The sequence below is a fragment of the Pinus tabuliformis genome, chromosome 1_2, assembly GCF_031772625.1.
Source record: "Pinus tabuliformis cultivar Carrire ecotype Pingquan chromosome 1_2, CPIR1, whole genome shotgun sequence".
NCBI classification, from domain to species: Eukaryota; Viridiplantae; Streptophyta; class Pinopsida; order Pinales; family Pinaceae; genus Pinus; species Pinus tabuliformis.
Genome location: NC_142298.1, coordinates 1,052,046,158 through 1,052,071,084, shown reverse-complemented (window position 1 = coordinate 1,052,071,084; position 24,927 = coordinate 1,052,046,158). Strand labels below are relative to the sequence as shown.

The following is a 24,927-nucleotide window of genomic DNA, read 5'->3' as shown; positions in this document are numbered from 1 at the left end:
TTTAACAATTATGATGTGATGAAGAGTGTGAATTCTTGTACTATGCTAAAGTTATGTGCTATGGATGAGGGTTGGTTCATTCCTGCAGGATTGATGTATCCTCGTTTACTTATGTTTCATGTGTTATGATTATAGGTCAACACAGGGTTGTTAATTGACTAGATTAATGATTAGGGATATGAATCTAGAATGAAAAATGTATTGAATATGTTTTGAATACCTTCATTGTAGTGGAATTATTCCTGTGTTCATACTGGGTTAATTTGATTTGACTGATTCTATCCAATAGAGGTGAGTCGACTGGTTTGAGTCATTTCAATGGGTCTTAGCCAGTTAAGGTAAGTCGATTGGTGTGGGTTGTCTTCGACTGACGTTGCTTGATCATGCTATGTTGATTGGTTGTAGTCGACTAGTTTTATTCCATTGGTTCTATGTCGAGAGATAAGTATATGGCCTAAGTATAAGAGATAGGTGAATCTCTGTGCTTATTTCATTACGTTGATGCACACAATTTTCTAGAATGAAATGCTTCTAAATTCCATCATATGCTCTATGTATGTGAGCTTTGGTGATTTGAAAGGAATGCATATTTATGTTGTGATTGGGTTCTAGTTAAGTTCCTTGTGATTTTTTGAAGTGCACTTAGATGCATAGTTTTGTGTGTTTTCTAGGCATGTTATTGGCCCAAGATTTATTGTTGTCCTAGTGGCACTAGGGGTAGATTATTCATGTGCCTCAAACATATTTTTTTAATAGCATGAAAGCATTGAGCCATGAATTTCACAATAATGGATTTCAAAAAATATATATGAAGTCACAAGTTTCATATCTTGGCACATAGTTGAATCTTGAGTGGTTCCATCCACATAAATGCAGAAAGAAACACCAAAACGTTTTCATGTAAATGACCATAGAATAGGTTGAGAATCACTATGAAGGCCCCATGCCAGAAAAAAGGCATACATATAGAGTCTTCGCTTTGATGGTCCAAGCACTGGTGAGTTGACTATAGGTCAGGCTTAGGCTAGGTTGGGGTTGGGGTAATTGGGGTCAGAAGCAAGTCGGCCCCATTATCTTAGTTAGGTAGAGTTGTTGGTTGAGAGGTTTTCTAGGTTAGAGGTCAGGGCTCGAGATGAAAATTGCATAATGTTTCTCTTAATGGGTTGAATAATGAGTATATGTGAAGAGAGACCTTTCCACATGAATATTCTGTAGTGGAAGTGTTTCCTTGCAGGCACCACATAATGTGCTACATGGGTGACATGCGTGGACCACTGCCAATGTGGTAAGGGTTTAATGGACTATCTTAAAATGGTCATACCTTTTGATCTGTAAGTAAGATCGAGATAAAATTTATATCATTGGAAAGGTTTCAATGAGATGAATGCAATGGTATTGTCTATTTTTGTTGTTGGGGAGTTCAAAAATGGTAAAAAAAATTATACCCCATCTCCATAATAGAACATTGGAGGTCAATTCAACATAATAAAGGCACCAAAATTTGAGGTCATGTCAACATCCATGGGAAGGAAGCTTTTATATTAAAGGCACCAAAATTACAGAGCATGTGCACATTGTATACTATCTATTATGCATATCTTGAGAGTACACATTTATATAAGAAAAAGGGGAATATACATCTCGACAATGGTTCAAGAGACCATTCGTAATCTAGGAATGGTAACTAACTTTGCTGATACAATTTTGTCACATGTAAAATATGGTGCCTAAATAAAGAGGCAGCTTAAAAATTTACTCCAATCGAAAATAACTACTTCATCCTCAACAACATAAAGACTGTTATGCGCCAAGGAATCTCATGTGTGCTTCAGTTGGCTGCATAACGATCCATGTGATAATTAGACAACATAGCATCCAACTCGAGGTCAGATTGAATCTATCCATAATGATTCGACTACAAATAAAATTAAATGTAGCATCTCCCACAATGGTATGCAAGTGGTTGCGGCATTGTGTACTATGCTTCTCGCCATATGCTAAATCTGGCATTTCTCCTCTCCATGTGGAAGATCTGTGAGTTCTCCCAATACGAACATCATGCCACCTATTTCTTAGCTAAGTTATTATTGCATTGTTGGTCCCTTGATTCAAAACATGGCACCTAGTAATAATTGATGGTTCTATGTATGCGATCACTTAAGTTAGCACCCCTTTTATTCCATACATACCTAATATATTAAAGCAACTCTTAAAACATCCTTTTATTCTAGTCTAAAAATGATAATAAGATAAATATTAATATCAATCATACCTTGAGCTGCTCTATATGCATATACAAGGCTTTATGATAATTTAAGGTGGAAAATGGATGGTTTGATCAAAATAAAGCAGGGTAATTTCTTAGCAAAAATTCATAATTTCACAACTCATCAGAAATGTAATTTTCATAAAATAAAATGTAGAAGAATTATGAGCATTTGATGCACGTGTATTACTCCTTGTTGCATTTGTATTGCTAAGGAAATTAGATATGTTTTGTCTCAATCTCCTAGTACAACTACATTTCCCCCCAAATCATTTCTAAGGTTCTTGAATACCATTACCACATATTTCATAGTTGTTCATTCATTGGGTGATTTTTTTGAGAAAGAAAACAAACTCATAGCAAAGAAGGTATTTGTATACATTATTTTCTTCAAATTCATCTCCATCCACCTCACTAAAAACACTTAAGTGAAATACTTCCTTCACTATGTTTTGAAACACTAGCATCACTCGTGCAAGTTTACTTCTCCAAAAAACATGTCACTATTTGGTTGCTTCCTAGTAAGCATTTCCAATAACAAAATGTCATAGATATGTATATCTACTTTCGTAGACAATATGTCACTTAATACAGACTCTGCATTGAAGTTAAACTTCATTAAATTGTACTTGACTAATGTGTAAAAAATTTTGATGATAAAAAAAAAATAAATAAATAAATAAATTAATTAATTAATTAATGTTCTAAAATGTTGTATTTGGGACAGTTTATCCCATGGATATTTTCAAAGTAAGCATTGAAATGTGTTAGTAGGGTTTGCATCAATTAATTTTGCAATACCAAATTCTATTATATGGCCCAACATGTCTTCATCCAAAATAACGTTATTGGGTTTTAAATATCAATGCATTACTTGAACAAAAGAATCATGATGAAAGTATTCCTTGGAATGGGCCACATCTGCAATGATATCTTTTTTTTTTTTTCAACGTTAGTTCACATACATCTTCATCATTGTTGTCATCTCTACAAATGCTTCTCCAAGATTATGCGAGACATATATTGGAACACTAATATTTAAAATGGAGGTTGGAACATGAAGTTATGATTCTCACCAGATTTCAATTTTAAACCTTTTGTAGAACGTTACATTCTAATCGAGGACTATTGTTAATGACATAGACAAGTTACTTATGGTTGAATTTAAAATATTAATCCATTCATTTGAGCTCTAAAGATAATGCAATTAATTGCATATGGCTTTTTGTGAGAGAGAATTTTATTTTGTAGATATGAATATTGATATTATGGATAATGATAATAATAAATCACATTAAGATATAGATGAATTTCAACTAGTTAATAAAGTGTTATTAAAGCATTTAAGTTTTAGATTAATAATCACAAATAGATAGTGAACGTTAACAAAAGTTTAGTCAAACAATTAAAAATAATATTAGAAGTATAATTAAACTCCAACACAATTCATAAAATCAATTCATTACGCTAAAAAATGTGTTTATAAGTTATAAATAACTTTTTTTATAATTATATCCTTTCATATATAAACAAATAAATAATGGAATTAATTTTTAGAGAATTAAAAAGATTAATATTATGAATGGATAATAAAATAAACCAAATTACAATTGCAATTCACATAATATTGTGTCACAAAAACATGTAGTGGAGAATTAGAGAGAAGGGAAAAATGAGAGAAACCGCGTGTTTCGGCGTCGTGAAGAAGACGTAGTACCGTGGAGCAACTCAAACTTGCGATGGGTGTAAATACAGAAAGGGGACAAAATGACATGGCATCAACAATATTGAAAATATTATTTACGAATAAAGATAGGCATTTTAATCTCGTCAAAAAGTCTTTCAGCCTTGCTGAGAAAATTTGTTTCGAATGTTTTCGTTCAAATATTAAAAATATTATTTAATAATAAATATAGGCATTTTAATCTCACAACTTTAATTAGTCAAAAAGTTTTCCAGCCTTGCCGAGAAAATTTGTTTCCGATGTTTTCATTCAGATATTGAAAATATTATTTAATAATAAATATAGGCATTTTAATCTCACAATTTTCGTTAGTCAAAAAGTCAAAGTTTTGTAAGAATGGTTTACCATTCAACACAAATTATAATTTTTTGATATTAAAAATAAGCATATAATCGGTGTCTCACCAATATGCAAACCAAACACTATAATTACGCCGTAAGGCGTTTCCCTCTAAAATGAACTCCCCCAAATGCCTTTCTGTCCTAATCGTAGCCGTTAGATCTTTTGTTAGACGATTGAACAAAAATCAGCCGTCTGATTTAATAAAAAATGTTTTAAAACATTAAAAAACCTTAAAAAACGTTTCACTTTCCACTTGACATCTGTGCGCCCAGCTTCCGGGAGAGTTCTTGGAGTTTATTGCTGTTTCCATTTACGGTTTCGGGGAGTTTATCGCTGTTTCAGTTTACGGGCTCCAATTTCTGTTTGTATAGTCGAATCGGCATTGGCAATGGCATCCCCTGTATCCTCATGCCCCCAAAACCCTTCTGAAACTGAAATCGGGATAGAAATTGAAAGTTCGCCTCCTCGTTCTCACAATCTTCATCCTGCAGTTTCAGCGATTGACGCCTCGTCCTCCGCGGCTGCAACGACAGCCTTCACCTCATGTAATTCCCACAGCAATCGCAACTTCTATTGTGATGTATTTATCAATCACAGAGGGCCGGATGTTAAGAAAACCTTGGCTAGCTTAGAGATATGGGAAGAGAAATTGCGGAGGCTTCAGGATTGGCCCGTCGTATTTGGCGTTGGACAGAGAACATTAATGATCTATTGGAGCATTTCTCATACGTAAGTGCCCACATCAATCAAATCTTTATAAATTGTTTGATATAAATGTCTCTAAATTTTCTTATCCTTGTATTTCACCAATAAACAGGTATTTCACCAATAAACAGGCAACCACGGAAGTGCGTGGAATTAGGGCGGCTGGTGTTCATAACCCAGATAGCGATGACAAGAGCTCTCAAATATCATGCTACAAAAGCTGGAGTCACCAGCTGCTTCAGCACTGCGTGAAGAAGCTTTGCCACAATACAGCTACGAAGAAGTTGCAACTTCTTGATAGTAAAGGTGATCTGGTGGAGCGATTTTTGAGGAGGGTGCGATTACCAAACCTTATATGGCTTCGCTGGAATAAATGCCCCTGGTTTTCTCTGCCTTCTTGGATACCTATGAAGAACCTTAGGGTTTTAGAAGTGCGGGGGAAGAAATTGAAATCTTCCAGGGCCTTACATTAATCCATCACCTGCTAATCAATACATAATCCATCCTTTGTTGTACCCAAAACATGTTGCCCTAATTCCCAATTGTACTTATAAAGCTGCTTGATTTTGATCCCCAACGACTTTCCTTCCCCATTTCATCGGCTATCTTCTATAGCAGAGGGCTCTGTTTCAGCATAAATAATACTTAAAGCCCGTTTGAAACAGATAATCTTTGTGACATCTGAAACAGCGACTGGGCTATAGAGGTAAGTTGAAAGGCTTCGTCTTTTTTCAAATGAAATATCGGTGTTTTTCTGAATATATAACATATGTGTGAGAGAGAGATTCAATGCAACTGTTGCTTCGGATCAGGGGAATGGAATGTGAGGGTTTTGATGTTTTTCATGTCAGCTGTGTATTTTTCAGTCTGTATGAACGAAATTTTAAGGAATAGTAGGAATTTGTTGTTCAATAGTGCCATGTTTTTATTGATGTGCATAATTTATGTGCTTCTTGATTAAAAGAAATCAAGGTTTTATGGCTTGGAAAAGGATGCGATCAGAGCGGTATATTGATTGGATGAGATCAGTGAATAGTTTGTATTTCTAACAGTAATTCTCTTGTTGGGGGCAGTTATGGGTTTTCTGAGGATGATTGTTCCTTGTTCATCAACAGAAGAAGACATTTTGGTTTGTTAGGGAAAGGATCAGCTGTGTATTTTTCAGTCTGTATGAACAAAATTTTAAGGAATATTAGGAATTTGTTGTTGAATAGTGCCATGTTTTTATTGATGTGCATAATTTATGTGCTTCTTGATGAAAAGAAATCAAGGTTTTATGGCTTGGAAAAGGATGCGATCAGAGCGGTATATTGATTGGATGAGATCAGTGAATAGTTTGTATTTCTAACAGTAATTCTCTTGTTGGGGGCAGTTATGGGTTTTCTAAGGATGATTGTTCCTTGTTCATCAACAAAAGAAGACATTTTGGTTTGTTAGGGAAAGGAATTATGTGAATTTAGTATTGTTGTTGGGTTTTTTTGAAATGCTGATTTCCTGATTAGGGAGGGTTGTGTTTATTAAATAAAATCTAAGAATAAAAGCAAAGGACAAAAGTATGCTCCCTTGAGGAGGGAATTGCATGGATATAAGATTGTTGCTGGATTTTCTTTTGCAGGGTTCGTTGTCGGAGAGGGTGTTCACTAAATATATCATAGTATTTTATTTATTGTTCATTAAATATATCATAGTATTTATTTATTCTTTAAAAGCCCTGTTTGAATTGCTCAGGGTAAATTGGGGAAAAAACGCCCAGGTCGTTTGAGTACTCTTGAGTTAATCTGCTCATGCTGTGCTGTGGTTTTTCTGGTGAGTTTTTTCCAGGCAAAGTAAAGTGTGGCATTGATCTGTTCTTTTTTTTGAAAATTCTAATGATCTGAGTTCTTTTCAAATGTATCCAACCCCTGGGGTCAAAGTTTCGAGTTTTAGCCAGTCATACTAACCAACACCAAGACGGACCGACAAAAAAATTCAGGTCAGACCTTGACCACAATTAACTTGTTGGTTATTCAACCCACAAGGCAATGGAAACAGTCATCGCGTTAAATACAAATGCCAAAATAAAAGCTCTCCATTCAAGTGATTTCTTTTGCAGAGGTTTCTTCGTTTTGATTGTTATGTGTGAGCAGTTTCCTTCTATCCCAGTGCAGCAAGTTTTCCCTTCTGAATCTAGGAGTATTGCAATTGTTGTAGCTAGCTTGTAACATTTGAATTGGGATTTTGTTATCTAAGAAGCTTCCAGTGACTCGTGAGGGGTTACGTATTCCACAAAAGTTGCCCAAGACTTGCACCTAAATCCAACCTCAAACACAAATACAAGGTACCCAAGGAGGAAAGACGTTGCCATGGACACTTGAAACATGGTGGGGCATAACGGCACCTTACTTTTACCAACCAGGCAAGCCTCTGTTGACCTATGTTGCTGAGTTTTTGTTCAACTTTTTCTGAGTTTTCACCAAGTCCAAGTCCAACTCTTACGCTCTAGGCAAGCCTCTGTTGACCTGTTGCCAAATATTTGCTAAACTTTTGAGTTTCCACGAAGTCCAAGTCCAACTCTTACACTCCTTTTTCTAGGGGGGAGGGGGAGAGGAAGGGGGATCTGATAGTTATATTGCTGAAGGGGATTCAGTTGTCATCCATTCAAAGACTACAAGCTGCCATAATTACATGAAAATAGCATTCCCCTTACCTTATTCTATTCATACATCTAGCTTTTCACAGCCATTTCTTAAGTGAATCTAATGAGCTGTTGTTGAATAACTATGGATTCTAGAATGGAGAATTCATGAATCTTAGTTACCCCTTATTTGGGTAAATCTTCAGGCATTCTGGTAATCTCTGTCACCACAGGAAGTGGGGAGTCGATATCTGGTTAGGCACTCTAGACAGATTTGAAATGCTCACGACTGCCCTTCAGTAGAGTTGTGACAAGAAATAGCTGTAAAATGGCCTTGTATCTTAATCTGGACCTCCTTTGCCTCATAAAAACATGAATAAAGGAATTGTATGATGTAAGGTTCTTGCAGGAATTTTTTTATTCACTGAATGGAATAGATCATGTTTAAAAATATGAAGCGAAAAAAAGGAAAAATGTAGAGTCTTATGGAAGGAAGAAATTGTATGTGTGCAAGATTATTGGGTTTTCATTTGAATAGTTTCTTGCCTTTCTAGGGAATATGGTTGTTCATGGGAATAATCTTTTCACAAGATTATTGGCTGATTGGAGAGGATCATGTTTTATGTTCATTGATTGGGATAAATATGCTAGCAGTTTTTTGCAGTAAGGTCTTATTAATCTTGTTGGATTGTGTAGGGAAGGGAGAACACTCGTAAACGAGATACAATTATATATTCAAGTTTTTCTCAGCTGCATCTTCTTTATGGCTTTCACTTTGGTGATCTCCATCCCATTTGTCATTCTTGTTATTGCCATTTGTGTGTGCTGTTACTTTCTTGGCGGAGCGAGGGGTTGTCAAGATATACGAACACAACCACAAGTATTTGGAGTACCAATACCTCCTCCAGGTGTTTCACCTTCAGGTCCTTCACCTCCTCATTCCCCCAAGCAGGACAAATCAATGAATGTATGAGACCTTTCTTTTGATACACACATATATTTGTTCATACTATCAGACCAAGACAAGTGCCATTCTTTCCTGTCTATTTGTTTAGATGAGATCGATCTTCATCTGGAAAAATATGCTAGTATTATGCATTCTGCCTTTTGTTTAGATGAGATTGATTCCTCATCTAGAAAGCATGAATAGTATTATTGTATTTCATTGATGGGGTCTGTAAATTAGGTCACCAGAAGATTAAAAATGTCTATACAGGGTGTTGTGCAGATGAATAGATGTGTTTTCAGTATTATGTAGATAGTTACATATTCATTTCCCTCTATGAGTCATATTGTATTTTTCACATAAACAACCTGGATTGCAGGTACATTAATACGATAAGAGCAGTAACTATTTTCTAATACTTGGGAATTATAAGCAACATTCCATCTTTGTTTCTTGTCCGTGTTCACCTTCTCTTTCAGAAATGAACATATAACTTTCCACATTAGATTCATCATTGTATAATTGCATATTTGTGTATTCAAAATGTTCCCTATTATTTGAAAGTGTATATAAATCTTTTACTTAATTAATTCCACATGGATATGAAATATTTGTTTATTATCCCAGTGAAATACTGTGAAATATTATGCAATTTTTGTTTATTATCTGTTCAGATAAGCCTTTAGCCTAATTTGCATGTGATAATTGTATGTTAAAGATGATACACCAGGGATTAGGGCAACATATAACTATCATATGGATTAGGGCATTCATCTCTGTAGTAGATAAATAGTACGTTGTACTATTTGTAACTTATTATATTCATCATTATCATTAGTATTTCACATGACATGGACATGTGTAAGATGGGATTTGCATGCCCTTTGTATTAAGCTATGTATTTCTCGTGCCTAGGATTCTTATTTTTGTTATTTGTAGATAAGTAGTACGTTGTACTATTTGTAACTTCTTATATTCATCATTATCATTAGTATTTCACATGATATGATGGGATTTGCATGCCCTTTGTATTAAGCTATGTATTTCTGGTGCTTGGGATTCTTATTTTTGCTTCCCATGAACTACATTAACTGGCGATCTGAACTTGTGATGTGTCGTAATGCATTTACATGCTTGTGAGCTCTTTTCCTCTTTCTTGAAAGGAAGTGTCAAAGCCATTCTCTAGAACATTCATGTGTATTTTGCATGTCATTTGATTCAAAGCACGAAAATTAAATAACACTATATTCTTAACAAATTGGATGATTCTAGGGAGTTGGAGAAAGGAACATCATTAACAGGAAGGAACATCATTGATGACTTGAGTCTGAAAGACTGTCCACCTATTAAATCTATTCAAACTGTTGTCAGTGTGATGATAGTTTATGTATTTTTTTTAATAGTTTACCTTAGCTCTGATAGTTCGTTTATAGTTTCTTGCTTTTTGTCATTAGGTATCTGCCTTGATATGCATGGTTTTTGGCATCTTCTTACTGGTTGTTTTCTTACTACTGCATTATACTGTTTTGTGAGCATTTCTTGAACATTAATATGTTTATCTTATCTTAACTTGATATGTTTTATGTTTTTGTGGTTATTTGTTGAACATTAATAAGTTTAATGTGTTGGCTCAAAAATATTTTATACAGTAAAAACCACATATTCAATGTCAATAGGTATAATTGTGAGAATATCCATTCTAATACATGTTATCACGCAAATCTGCATGATGCTTTTAGACAGTCAACCATGTCATGGTTGAAAGTCTCTCCATTTAGAATGTTGTTTTCCACAAATCTACATGACACTTTTAGACAATCAACCTAAAAGACTGTCCACTTGTTAAATCTATTCAAACTGTTGTCAGTGTGATGATAGTTCATGTATTTTTTTTAATAGTTTACCTTAGCTCTGATAGTTCGTTTATAGTTTCTAGCTTTTTGTCATTAGGTATCTGCCTTGATATGCATGCTTTTTGGCATATTCTTACTGGTTGTTTTCTCACTACTGCATTGTACTGTTTTGTGAGCATTTCTTGAACATTAATATGTTTATCTTATCTTAACTTGATATGTTTTATGTTTTTGTGGTTATTTGTTGAACATTAATAAGTTTTAATGTGTTGGCTCAAAAATATTTTATACAGTAAAAACCACAAATTCAATGTCAATAGGTATAATTGTGAGAATATCCATTCTAATACATGTTATCACGCAAATCTGCATGATGCTTTTAGACAGTCAACCATGTCATGGTTGAAAGTCTCTCCATTTAGAATGTTGTTTTCCACAAACCTGCATGACACTTTTAGACAATCAACCCTGTCATGGTTGAAAGTATTTTCAATTAGAATATTGTTTTCCACAAACTTGCATGACACTTTCCGATAGTCAACCTTGTCATGGTTGAAAGTCTCTCCATTTAGAATTTTGTTTTCCAGTCTCATGGGGGTGCCTCAATCAACTAAATGTTCCTACATAAAACTTCAATTTCATTAGCCCGCAATACAAACTAATTAAATATCTAAAGATAATAGCAATAAAATAATTAAATATCATGTAAGAAATAAGTGTACACACCTTAACAAAAGTAAATTCAAAACAAGTGCACTCTAAATTACCATACCAAAAACATAATTTAATTAAATCATGGATTAATCAAGAAGTTGACTGCACCATAATGAGTCCTAGGTGACAAGTTGCCATGAGTTCCTTCACATGCAGTGGACGTGGTGGTTGGAAAACAACAACATGGAAAGGTGAGGAGTGGTCGGAAAACTAGAACACGGAAAGGTGAGGAGTTTGCTATACAAAAATGTCTAGAAAAATGAAACGCCCAACACCTCAATTGTTGATCCAACGTGCCTATTACAAGAAATACTTTCCCTCAAATTAGTAAACCCAATTGCTAGAAGTGAGGAAAAGTTGAGAAGACCTAAAACTTTGTATGTGTAACTGGTATTTATCCTTTTTCCTTTGTAGTAGTGCTTTTTGTATTTTTCTAAGTTCACTATGTTCTTTTCATGGTTGAATCTCTCTCCATTTAAAATGTTGTTTTTGAGCCTCGTGGGGGTGTCCCTATCAACTAATTGTTCCTGTATAAAACTTCAATTTGATTAGCACACAATGAAATTTCATTTTTGATTTGTCGATGATAATAGCAAATAAATTTGGAATGGTTGGGATTAGATATCTAAAGATAATAGCAATAAAAAAATTAAATGTCATGTAAGAAATTAGTGTGTGCACTTTAATAGAAATAAATTCAAAACAAGTGCACTCTAAACCACCATCCCACTACATAAAAAATTATTCAATGGTTTCCAATACTTTCAAAAAGTTTAGATCAAACATAATTGAATAAAGCATGGATTACCCAAGAAGTTGGCTTCACCATGAGTCCTAGGTGACAAGTTGCCATGAGTTCCTTCACTTGTGGTGGAAGTAGTGGTCTGAAAACTAGAACATGGAAAGGTGAGGAGTTGTTCTCTACAACCAAAATGTCTGGAAAAATGAAATGTCCAACACTTGAATTGTTGGTCGAATGTTGTTAAAATTGGCAACTAGGGCCAAATTCCATGTGGGTCATCTTATTCATGGCTGATAATATTTTTATTAGATTCCTCTCATCGAGAGGTGTAGGATTGATCTAAAGATCATCTGATTCCGATAAGTATTTATGGAGATATGAATTTATTTTGATTATGGAATAATTATCAAGTCGACCTACAACTCATGTAGGCTCAGAAGCTCAATAGTCGCATCTATTCAATCATCAACAGTTGTGTATAAATATAGGAGGTCTTTTCTTCATTTGGACTCACTCAACTCATCACATCTCTCTCTCTCTCCTCCGTAGAAAAGAGGCTTTTCTCTCCTGTGCAGAAAGAGACTCTTCTCTCACACGTGTGGAAGGAAGGTGCAGAATTTAGGGCTGCAACTGCAGAACCAAAGTTTGACTAGTGTTGACGATTAGTCTGCCTCTCAAAACTGCGTTGTAGGTGAATCTGGATCTCCTCTGAAGGTCGCATTTTTTGGTGAAGGAATCAAGCCGATCCGACGGTCGGTTTGCAAGATATTGTTTGCCCTAGTTTGGCAGATCTAGGGTTTGCTGCTGCTGATGTAAATCAGATTTATGTACTATTTCTCTCTACTGAATTATTGAAGATAAAAGAAGATTTGATCAAAGGGTTTTCCCACACTAAACTAGAGGAAAGCCATGAAAGGCATAGGGTAAGATCATATTATGAAAAGTATGCTTCAGACAGTAGGATATATTTAAGACATCATATTGGACAGAAGAATATATTTAAGAGTTCGTATTGCTTGTAGAGTGAAGAAATTATTGGTGTTGGGCTAAGAGTTTTCTTCCATCTCTAATACATAGAATTTGGTTTTTCCTCTTCCCCTCTTTCTCCCTTTGTATCTTCATCTATACATCTATTGCAGTTGCCACTGCATAAATTCTCCCAGAATTGTTATGCTTGTGGTTTTATTTTCTGCGTGCATAATAATATAAGGTCTTGTTTAACATTTTTGCAGTATATTCTTCCTCTTTCTTCTTTGTATCTATATCCAAGCACTGTGCCATATCTTCAACCTAGGCCAACACTATTTCAATTCCATGCCATCGATGAACAATTTCATTTTCCATTTTCCCCTGAGGATACAACTATATTGTAGTGACCCTTGAGCCATCTTGAAATCGATGAACAATTCAATTTTCCATTTTACCACAAGGATACAACTATATTGTAGTGACCCCTGAGCCATCTTGAAATTTCCAGAGTAGACTTTTAAGGTTTTAGTTTTTATGGTTATTAATCGATACTACAAAAGGACTATTTTGTTTGATAAGTTTATTAAGCTGTCTGGTAATGGCACCTCTTGTAGCTCAATGTTTTTTACCAATTGGTTGGCACATTAAAAATTCAGTCGAATTAGTTTATTGCGTTAAGGTGGTTTGTTTCCAAAGTGGATTGTTAGTGGTTGAGTTTTGTCTATTAACTGATTGCTCCATTGAACCTGTTGCCATTCCATGTTTGCTATTTCAATTCAGTTCAGATTGGGATGTTTTCCTTTTATATGAACTATGTATTGTTTTTGAAGCATGTTAAATAAATCAGCAATAAAAATTTGGACTCTACCATATATCTCCCTTTTCAGATTATCCACGCCTTCCACTAAGAGATGAAGTTTATATTTATGTCTGTAGCTCCTCTTGTAGGCTACAGAAATATGTTTACGATAAGATCTCAAATGAAATACCTGAAGGGCCTTACTGTCTTGTTTACATTCATACTTATGTTCAAAGGAGTGAAAACTGCCCTGGTGTGTCTACTTTGTGGTTGATCTATGAATAAATTCCTCCGGCTTTTAAGGAAAGGCTTCAGGTGGTGTATTCCCTACATCTAGGGTTTCAGTCAAGACTGTTTTTTGCAACCCTTGGCCGTTTCTTCTTGACTGCAGGGTGAGTATTAAGGTGATTTTGCATTTTGATTCAAATAATTCATTAGAACTAATTGTTCCAGATGTGCTCATGCAGTTTTTGATGTGTTATGTAGTTTATACTGGAAACTGAAGTATGTAAATCGTCTAGAATTTATATGGGATTACATTAGGAAGGGAAAAATTGAGATTCCTGATTTTGGGTATGACCATGATGATCAACTAGAAGACAGACCTTTGATGGACTATGGTGTTGAAACAGATCCCTTTCAAGTTTATGACATGGCTGCCATTGGATCATCTGATTCTTGATACTCCTTGAGATGGGCCTCGTAGGCACTGTGCAAACTTTATCCATCAATTATGGCCATTTTTTGTACATCATTTTATTTTCTTGCTTTTCCTTCTATATGCAAAAGTGAGTGATCCCTTTCCAAGTGACTTCCCTTGACAGGAGACTGTGTTCTTGAGAGAAGGCACTTTCTTGTTTTTCTATTGCAGTTTAGTTAGCAAAAATCCTTGTGCTATAAAATTATGCCATTCCACATTGGGTGTACATATATGTAAATAGTCAAACCTGAAAACATGGCAGCATGCAGTTACTATGCTTTAGTAGTTCATCTTGCCGAAGGTGTTGATGGAAAAAAGGGTGTGTAGTGTAGAAGCATGGTGCAGATTATTGTCATTGGAAAGAAAATCTACTTTTTTTGTTAAAACTTGGCTTTCAAAAGTTTCAAAAGCATGCCTAGCACACATTGTCTGCAGGGCTTTTGCCTCAAAGCTAGCCAATTTCCACTACTTGACTGAAGAACTACTCTTATAGTCAAATTTGTATTTTCACTGTTGAATTAACTTTTGATGTACCTTCTATGTACAAAATAATATATCCTGTCATGAAGAAAAACTTCATAACTCTTCTTGTTTGCTAAAATTTCAAAAATGTGCAGTGTTTATAATATGTCTGGTCTTCTTCTACATCTTGGATATCACTGCAGAAGCTCTTGCATGCTTTGTTTGTGTTTGTGTGATCAGAATTAAAAAGAAAAACACGATTAACCAACTGTTTTGGACAGACATATTTATAACGGCTTGAAAACGAATTACTTGTTTTGCAGTGCTTTCCCTTCTCTGAAAAAAACTTCTTGAATGATAATGATAAGTTTACTTGGACAATGTTCAGTTATCTGAATAAAAATCCTTTTTGAATGACAGATAGGTTACTTGGACTATGTGGATTTTGGTCCCATCAAATCATGAAGTTTGTTCTTATGTTCATGGATCTTTTCTCAACGATCATCAACTTTATAACATCGGATTAGTAAATTTTGCCCAATTTAGATTCTAGAGCATGAACAATTCGGCTTGAGAGGCAAACACACCTCTGAGCTCACCAAATTTAGCTGAAATGATATTGCCAATTTGTTCTTACTGTATCACACCTGGGCTATATCATTATGCCTGTATGGTTGATCTTCTTGTCCGTGCAGGGCAACTGGATGATGCACATGCCGTTATTAAAAAGATTCCCTTCAAAATTGATTTTCGGGTGTGGGGAGCCTTGCTCAGTGCCTGTAGGATTCAGAGATGGTAGCAGGGAGGATTGTACAGTAAAATTTATATGTTCCATCACTAGAATATGGCTAAGCTTAAATGGTGGGGTGTGGGGAGCCTTGCTCAGTGCCTGCAGGATTCAGAGATGGTCGCAGGGAGGATTGTACAGTAAAATTTATATGTTCCATCACCAGAATATGGCTGAGCTTAAATGGTGCAATTTGCAAATGAAAAGAATTAAAGAGGCAGTAGCAGCTGCATGAGTTGTAAAGCAATTTTATCAAAGACTATGGTCCAATACACTGTGAACAATGATCAGGTGTAGCATTTTGGAGTCACTCCAAAATAAGGCAAATCATCATAATTCTAATAAATGTTAATATTATTGGATGTTTTAGTAAAGTCTCAATGATGTGTAATTCAATCAAACATAACACAGTCATTTCTCAATCAGAAATGTCTTTATTCCTAAAATAACCTACAATCTACAATTCATGAAAACTTCCCTTGCCTCATTATTCAAAGCTAGAAAACCCAATTCCACATACAGAGTTGAGAAGGAAAAATAACCTAATCATGCATCAATCTCATCTCCATACAAGCTTTTCAAGGAAGTAGAATTACAATGTCTAAATTCACCTCTTGATTTGGTGTCATAAGTTAACTAGGGGAACCTCCCCTCATCGGCTATTATATTAAACTTGTCAATTACATATCTTTCGTACTCTTACATGATGTGGCCTTGGCATTGAATTCAAACATCAAGCTTCCTGCAAATCTTTTCTCCGCATTGTAAATCCATTTTGATAATTCTCTGGATCCCATATACCATAATGAACTAGTCCCCTGTCCCACTTGTGACTTGTAAGACATTCAAAATAATCTTTTAGCCTAATATTAAAAGGTCTCTTGCCAAAGTTCAAAATCAGATGAGGACTAAAGGTTGGAAAAATTCATAGCTGCGTCAATTTTGTTCATTATGCTTTGGGGTTTTCTTTGGAAAACTTGAAATGTGGCTTAGAGGTCACAATCAGAGGAGGATTGAAGGTTGGAAAAATTCATAGTTGCATCAATTTTGTTCATTATGCTTTGGGGTTTGCGTTAAAATCTCCATAGTATTCATGGGATGCATAGCTATAACAATCATCAGACCAGAATGTTTGCAAGAGATCAGGAGACCCATATCTACAGTTATATTCCAAGAAGAGGAGGTAGTAGTAGATTCTAAATAAATTAGCAATGCAACAACATAAATGTTTGCAACAAATTTAGAGAGATCCACCTTCTTGAATAATGCACACACTCCATGGATAATGGATTTCTGCACTTTATGCCTTACGACATTTCCTTTGCAACATCTGGTGCAAATGCTAGTGTAATCTTTCATCACTCATTATTGTACTTTATTTAATAATAGAAGTTGCTTTAATTTAATCAAACTCGGTTAATAAATTAATATAATAATGATTTGATAAAAAGTTTTTTATTTTGAAAACCTTTTCATTCCATATCGTTGCATGAAAGAAATTTATTATTTTAGAAGAGAGGCGAACTTAACAAAGATTTCACGACTTTTAGTACTTTTGTAAACTTTCTTGCGTTAATTACGGTATTGGGGTATTGTGCTAATTTCGGTATTGTGGAGTTGAGTTGTTTTATAATTTGATTGATTAAAAGTCATGTTATGTAATTTATATTCTACTCAATTTATTTTGTAAAGATTCTCAATAAAATATAAATAAAAAGATTTGAATATATTAAATATCAAGAGATTATAATAAGGAGTTGTTTTTAGTGTGATTTTTGATTTTCTGGTGCGAAAATCTGGTCGAAAATTTTGAGGTGAAATTTTGAATTGTGTTATTTAAACTAGTTTTTTTGATTGTATATATGGATTCAACACCCTGAAATAATATATTAATGTTAATTTAATTTGTATCCATGTTATTATTATATATATAATAATGATGATGTAACTAATTATTATCTATTTATATTAATTTTGAATAATTGAATTTTAAGAAAATTCAAAAACATATTTAATAAGTAAGTTATTTTAACATTTTGTGTTTATGATTAATAAGTTTGAAGAGATTTTCGTGACTTTTTCTTTAGTTTTCAAAAATTAAGAATTTATGCAAATCAATGCTATTACCAATATTGTTATATGTTAGTACCTATGGTATTGTAATGAGATATTTGTATATATAGGGGTGTGAGTAAAATGTATGAAGATTTTCATGGTGATAATAAAAATTTATTAAACTTCTGATGTGAGTGAAATGTATGAAGGTTTTCATGGTGGTAATAAAAATTTACTAAACCCTTTCCCGATGGTTTTTTCCCAAAATGGGGTTTTCCAAGTAAACCCCATTGTGCCTGAGTAAATTTTTTTATATTAAATCTTGTTTTCTCTATGGGGAATATTTTATTGTTCAATTATGGAGGACATATTGATTTTAAAGGATCAATATTTGTCTGTTGAGGGAGTAGCGAAGAAGTCCTCATCCATGATGGACGAATAATGGAATAAGTTGGACAGAAAAGCCATCGCCACAATCTGTCAGTATTTTCCAAAGAACGTATATTTTAACGTCGCTGGAGAGAAGACAACAAAAAGATTATGGAAAACGTTGCATGATCTATATGAGAAGAACATGACATCGAACAAAGTCTTCTTAATGAAGAAGTTGTACAATCTCAAGATGAAGGAAGGCGCTTTAGTGGGGGAGAATTTGAACATGTTTAATATAATCACAAGTTAGCTTGCCTTTCTCAAAATTATTTTGGATGATGAGATTAGAGCCATCTTATTATTGTGCTCTATGCCGGATAGGGAGAATTTAATAGTAGTTATCAACACTTCAACACCCTGAAGGGACCCTGAAGTGTGCTGAAGTTTCATGACATCAGTGGTAGTTTAATGAATGAGAAGTTGTGTCACAAATCAATTGCGGAAAACTAGGGAGAAGAAGCTCTCGTATTAGCTGATCATGGAAGGAAAATTGAACGTGGTAGACGAGCATTCAAAATCAAGAGGTAGATCGAAATCAAGAACAAGAAGACTCACTTGTTTTCACTGTGGAAGAGTGGGACACAAGAAAAAGGATTGTTGGTTTTGGAAGAAGGAACAAAAGGAGCATAAGGAACATAAATCAATCAACACAAATAAAAAATCAAGCAATACAAAGGAAGGTGAGAAGAAGAAGAAGAAGAAGTTTATTGTTTCAGTAGAAGAAGTTTGTTTATATATTTCTAGCAGTAGCATTGATTGGGTACTTGACTCTGGAGCATCTAACCATGTGACCCCTTGTAAAAATAATTTTGTTACATACGAAGAAGTTGATCATGGTAGAGTACATTTAGGAAATAATAATTTTTGTAATATTGTTGGAGTGGGATATGTCTGAATCAAGTCAAATGATGGAGAAGGTATCTTGATGAAATAGGTTAGGCATGTCCTCAGAGATGTGTATGAGTTTGTTTTCTATGGGACGATTGGATGATGTAGGCTACTTCACAACCTTCGGGAAAGGTAGCTAGAAAATTACTAAAGGGTAATTGGTGTTGGCTAAAGGATCCAAGACAAGAACCTTGTATGCAATGAGGGAAACAATAGAGATATCGGATGTAGTTATTGTTGCAAAAGAAGAAAACTCGGTGGAGTTATGGCATAAGCACTTGGGCCACATGAGTGAAAAGGGCCTAAAATTTCTTGTTGGTAAAAATATAGTTATAGGTTTGAAATCCTATGAACTTGATCTTTGTGAACATTGTATTTGCGGTAGGAAAAGAAGGGCTTCTTTTATGAGAGGTGGTCATGAAAGGAAAATAAATTTGTTAGAATTAGTACACTCTGATGTGTTTGGGCCGTTGAATCTTAAGTCTTTAGGAGGAGCCTCATATTTTGTTACATTCATAAATGATGAATCTAAGAAGGTTTGGGCCTACCCTATGAAAATTAAAGGTGATGTATTTGAGATATTTTAGAAATTTCATGTTGTTGTTAAAAGGGAGACTAATAAATTTCTCAAACGTTTGAGAACCGATAATGGTGGGGAGTATTGCTATAATGCATTCAAGAATTATTGTAATAGGTTTGCAATTAAACATGAGAAGATTGTGCCTGGTACTCCACAACAAAGTGGTATTGCAGAAAGGATGAATCACACTATTATGGAGAAGGTGAGGAGTATGTTGTCAAATTCCAAATTGGAAAATCATTTTTGGGCAGAAGTAAGGACAACTTGTTACCTCATCAATCACTCATCTTCTACAGTCCTAAACGATGGTATTTGTGAAGAAGTTTGGACAGGTAAATAGGTAGATTATTCTCACCTATTATTACCACCCGACCATAGATTACGATGAACCAAATATTTCTTTCAGCCAATCACCCTCGTGCCATATTCTAAGCATGAATGTGGGACTCACAACAAAACCCACCAAGGCTTCCTCAGGATTTATCGTGTATCCTACCAAGGGATTCCTAGGTCCAAAAAATAAACATACATTTCAGGATTTACTACAATCCCACCATATACCAGTCAAGGTATCACTAGGCCTAAACAAGCATGGATGCCTCCGGATCTCTCCATCTAAACCATGAGGACTTTTCCATCTCTACCCTCTAGGCTTTACTATGTATCCCGCCATTACTCGTCAAGGGATAAATATAAAAATAACCAGCAACAACCATAATCACATAAACACACATGTTTATCCGGGAAAACCCCAAATCTGGGGAAAAACCCAACCATAATGAAATTTCATTATCCTTGGCCAAAACCCTGGCCAATCTGACCAAGTGAGCCTTCACCGCTCACCTCCAGGTCTTGCATTACAATGAAGTCCTTCCAAGCTTTTATAAGCTCCATTACATATAATACCACGGGCAGAATACTATGGGTGCACAATACCATGTGCCCCAAAACCATCACTATTTAACCTCGTCAACTTTGACTCTATCCCGAGTTAAGTTTACCTAACAATTCCCCCCTTAAACTTGACTTGGGGTTCCTTGACTAACTCCAGCCAAACATGCTAAGTGAGACAATCCTGCTCACTCTAGCTCTTACCCCCCTGAGAGTTTTTCCCCAGGGTATCGTTAACCCGACATCCCCCCTATCACCTCGGTCTAACCCAGACTTTACCGGTGATCACCAAGGGGTACACATGCCTTACCAGGTCTTACAGTAGTATTCCCATTTACATGCAATAATTTTGACTTCACTAATTTTTTTTTGGTTTATTGTTGTTGCGATTCTGATCCATCCTCTCTCAATTTGATTTGCTCAAAAAATTCTATCAAACTGCTCCAACTGTGAGCCCGACGAGAACCTCGTAGATTCCAGCACCGGCGGCCTCACGTAGCAGAAAATGAACAATTTTCGAAGCCTCATGAACAATTTTCTTCTGCTGAGCAAAGGTATCTCTCAACCTTCTTTAAATAGCCGCATGAATCCCAAACAATTCATCATCATGCTCCAAACCAATAAATATCACAAATGAACTGCGATCCCTGGCAGTTACGGCTCTATCTTCCGCACATTCTCCTCGAGGTTCTTTCACGTACGATTGTTCCACCATTATTTTCCAGACCCAGATCTGTAAAAAAACTGCATTGATCTCATCAGGCACTATAAACCCCTGGCATCAAAGAATCCCTTTGAAGCCAATATCTGGCTCTGATACCAGTTCACCTTTGTCTCTTGGTTCCATCAGTTTCCTTAAGATCCTTGCTCTGTTTGAAGTCAGCCCATGAATGTGTGAAGATGCAGGGATGGATGCCATGGATTGATTGATTGATTGAAACAACAACAACATCACATAAAAGGGAAAGCAAATCTGGTCTCTGCACTTATCAAGTCTACCCATTTTCCATTTTTTTTTCAAATCGACTTGGATAGTACTCAGCTTCAGGACCTCCAAGTAGGATCGATCTCCATTTTCCTGCAGGGTTCTTGATCGGGGCAGTGCGCAGATTGCGTGGAATTTAAATGGCAGGTGGTGGCTCATTTTTCTCTTGAGAAGCCGCAACATTCTCTATAGAAACTGGCCGCTGAATGCCCACACCGATAGCCAAATGCACGACCTGCATCCCTCGAGTGGCAGGGGGGGTGTGTAAACTCCCTGGGGTCTATTGGTGAATAGAAAGGGTCAAGGCTGTTGTGAAGGCACTGATTATGGAGATCGAGCTGGAAAGTCACCACAACCTGAGCACTGTGAAGCACCCTTGGTGAAGCCATCATTGTGTAGTTGTGGTTTCATGGGCCTACTTCGACAAAGAACCAGTTTCAAGCCATTTCCCGCAGAGAAAATTATTCTATTTGACATGTTTGACGTCTTCACGATCTTCACACTGACTTTGCAGTATGCAGCGTATTATGTGTTGTATGGAGGAGGCTGGTTGTCAATGCTGGTGAACTTCCATTGGTTGGAAACAAGGCTCCTGATTTTGAAGCAGAGGCTATTTTTTATCAAGAGTTCATCAAGGTCAAGCTATCTTAATACAATGGGAAAAAATATGTTATTCTATTTTTCTATCCTTTGGACTTCACTTTTGTCTACCCCATAGAAATCACTACTTTCGGTGACAGATATTCAGAGTTTGAGAAGTTGAACACTGAAATTCTTGGTGTTTCTATTGATAGTGTGTTTTCTCACCTTGCTTGGGTTCAAACTGATAGGAAAGCATGCGGTCTTGGTGATTTGAAATATCCTCTTATATCTGATGTTACGAAGGGTATTGCAAAAGCCTACAATGTTTTGATTACAGATCACGGAATAACATTACATGGACTCTTTATTATTGACAAGGAGGGTGTGATGATTCAACACTCCACAATCAACAATCTAGCCATTGGTCGTAGTGTGGATGTTGCATACATTACAAGCTCTTCAATATGTTCAGGACAATCCCAATGAAGTTTGCCCAGCTGGGTGGAAGCTAGAAGACAAATCAATGAAGCCAGATCCCAAATTGAGTAAAGAATACTTTGAAGCTATCTGAAAATTAGGATGAAAATTAAATATAGTGTTGGTCCATAGCACTGCATTGTGGTCCAAGTGAAGGTTTATTCGGGATATTAAAGAATAAGGCATTCAATTTTTATTATTTTCTTGATATGTAGTTATTTTGATGTCTCCTACATTAAAGGCATGACTGCGAAGATCAACGTTTTTCAAGTGTGGTTGGTTATTAACTGAAGTTGGCATTTGCACGCTGTCCGCGCCATTTTTAGCAGTTCAAATGATTAACTATATACAAATCAGCAAAATATTGGTTGGCTCACAGCATTCGACCGTGCAAAGGTGAATTAAACGGGAATTCCATAGAATCGATGCAAGCAATTGCGATTTCACATGTGGCTATAGTTTTCTGTACAAGACGAGTTGCTTGGCTTTAGTTTGCATTCATTTCTTTTTTACAAATCCTTTTAAACATTGTTGGATAAGGTATGCTTTTAATTTGTAATATTTTTATTTTGGAGCGATAAGGTGAAAGTATTTTGAATTTTGGAGCAATAAGGTGTGACTTAAAAATCTTTGGAGTGATAAGTGAAGATTTTTTGTTGTATTTTGAAGAAATCTTTAGTTGTAGTAGTTTGAATAAGTGTACATTTATTTTTGAAGACAAGTTGCTTCAAGGGGTTGTGGGAGTGTAGCATTCTCATTGTTTGCGAAATTTCATTCATGATGTTGTGAAGGTGAAGGTTGATGTAATTCACTATTTAATAAAGACATATTTTTTGTGGTGTTTGTGTCCTAGATCCACCCGAAATTGAATAATGGGATCATTAGGTACACATTGTGTAATGAATGCATGTGCATGACTTGTGTTCAAGTTATCTCTTTGTATTATGCTTAAAACAACAACATGCACATAAGTACACAAGCACAAAGCATCACATCATCAACTTGATAAAGACAATATTTCAAGCAAATACATTTCACATCATTAAAGAAATCAAGTTAAGAATGGTACATAATCAAGTTGTCAAAGACGATTCTACATCAACATCCAATCAAGTTAGTCGAGTTGTCATCTACATCAACAATTTTTGCAGCAATTCAACAACAATTTTTTGGCAATTGCACTTGCACCATTTGTTTAAGCTCAATACAAAACTGTAACTTGCAAATTATAATTTCTAAGTTGGATTGTAATCAAAGTCAAATTAAGTTGAATTGTAAGGGTGCATTCTCGGTTGAAACCAACACCCATGCTTTGAATTGATAGAGAATCAATTAAACCAGGTGAATATATTAAAGTCAAGTAAGTCTTCAATTGAGTCATCAAGATTGAACTTGTCATTTGTCATTTCGGTGCATTTTCGACAGTGTTCGACACCCATCATTTTTCAGCACATTCAGTGCATCACTAAGTGCAGTAATCAACCAAGAGTTCAAGACAACAGGTGTTTAAAGCAAGTACAACAATTTTCAAGAAGCGACCATGTCATTAAAAACAATTGAACAAACAAGTATTTCAAGTCAAAATAATCAAGAAATCGAGCGTGCTCATAAAATAATCAAGCAAGCAATCATCATCAAACGAGCATGACGTCTAATCTTCAAGTAAGCATCAAAACAAGCATGTGTCTACAGCAAGCGCACTAAGATCGAGTGAGCGTGTCAAGTAACCAAATCAATTGTGACAGTTCAATGCACAATAAGCGAGCCTGTGTAAAGTTCATTACTGTTAGCTCTGCTATGTACTTTAGTGTTTGGAGAACCAATTTCTAGCTTGGCCATGTGTTTCTTGCAAGCAGGGAGCTCGCAGCAGTCTGTTTTCTCCTTCTCCTTCATTTTTCTTATACTCCCAGAGCCCCCGCCATCTCCATTTTCTCCAAGTCCCGACATAAGCCCCTTTCCTTCAAGCCCCTTGGCGCTAAGGTTTTAAACCCATATAACCACACGCCTCTAAAACAAACACTATCTACCAATCCGGTTCTTCCTCTGTCACATCAATCAAAAAGCACGTGCAGTTAAACTCTGCCATTCGATCATCTACCGTTTGATCTAGCGGTCTCCACTGCCTTCCCCACTTGTTAACACGCCTATCCCTTCCACCGTCCGATCGTTCCTATCACACGATCCAATGTCCCATCAGCCACGCGTCGTGCAATGAACATGATCGCTAGACCGTGTACCTTTACCACTTCACTCCAAAAAGTGGTGTGAGCATTACCGCTTACCGCTTACCGCTTAAACCATTTCTCTCAGCCATTAATTCCCCGCGGAGCTTTCGCCCCTGATCACCGTTGGATCTTCTCATGTTTAATCCAATGACCCTCGTCCATCCCGATC

At 35.7% G+C, this 24,927-nt stretch overlaps 1 long non-coding RNA gene and 1 pseudogene across 1 annotated transcript; both read left to right on the top strand.

The window, feature by feature from the left end:
- The first annotated feature begins 5,175 nt into the window (after positions 1–5,175).
- Positions 5,176–8,464, top strand: LOC149209745 (uncharacterized). Its single transcript, XR_016252249.1, has 2 exons — positions 5,176–5,763; positions 8,368–8,464. It is a non-coding gene; the product is annotated as an uncharacterized LOC149209745 (long non-coding RNA).
- Positions 8,465–14,649: 6,185 nt separating this feature from the next.
- On the top strand, positions 14,650–22,627 carry LOC149209744 (2-Cys peroxiredoxin BAS1, chloroplastic pseudogene; annotated as a pseudogene).
- The last annotated feature ends 2,300 nt before the right edge of the window (positions 22,628–24,927 follow it).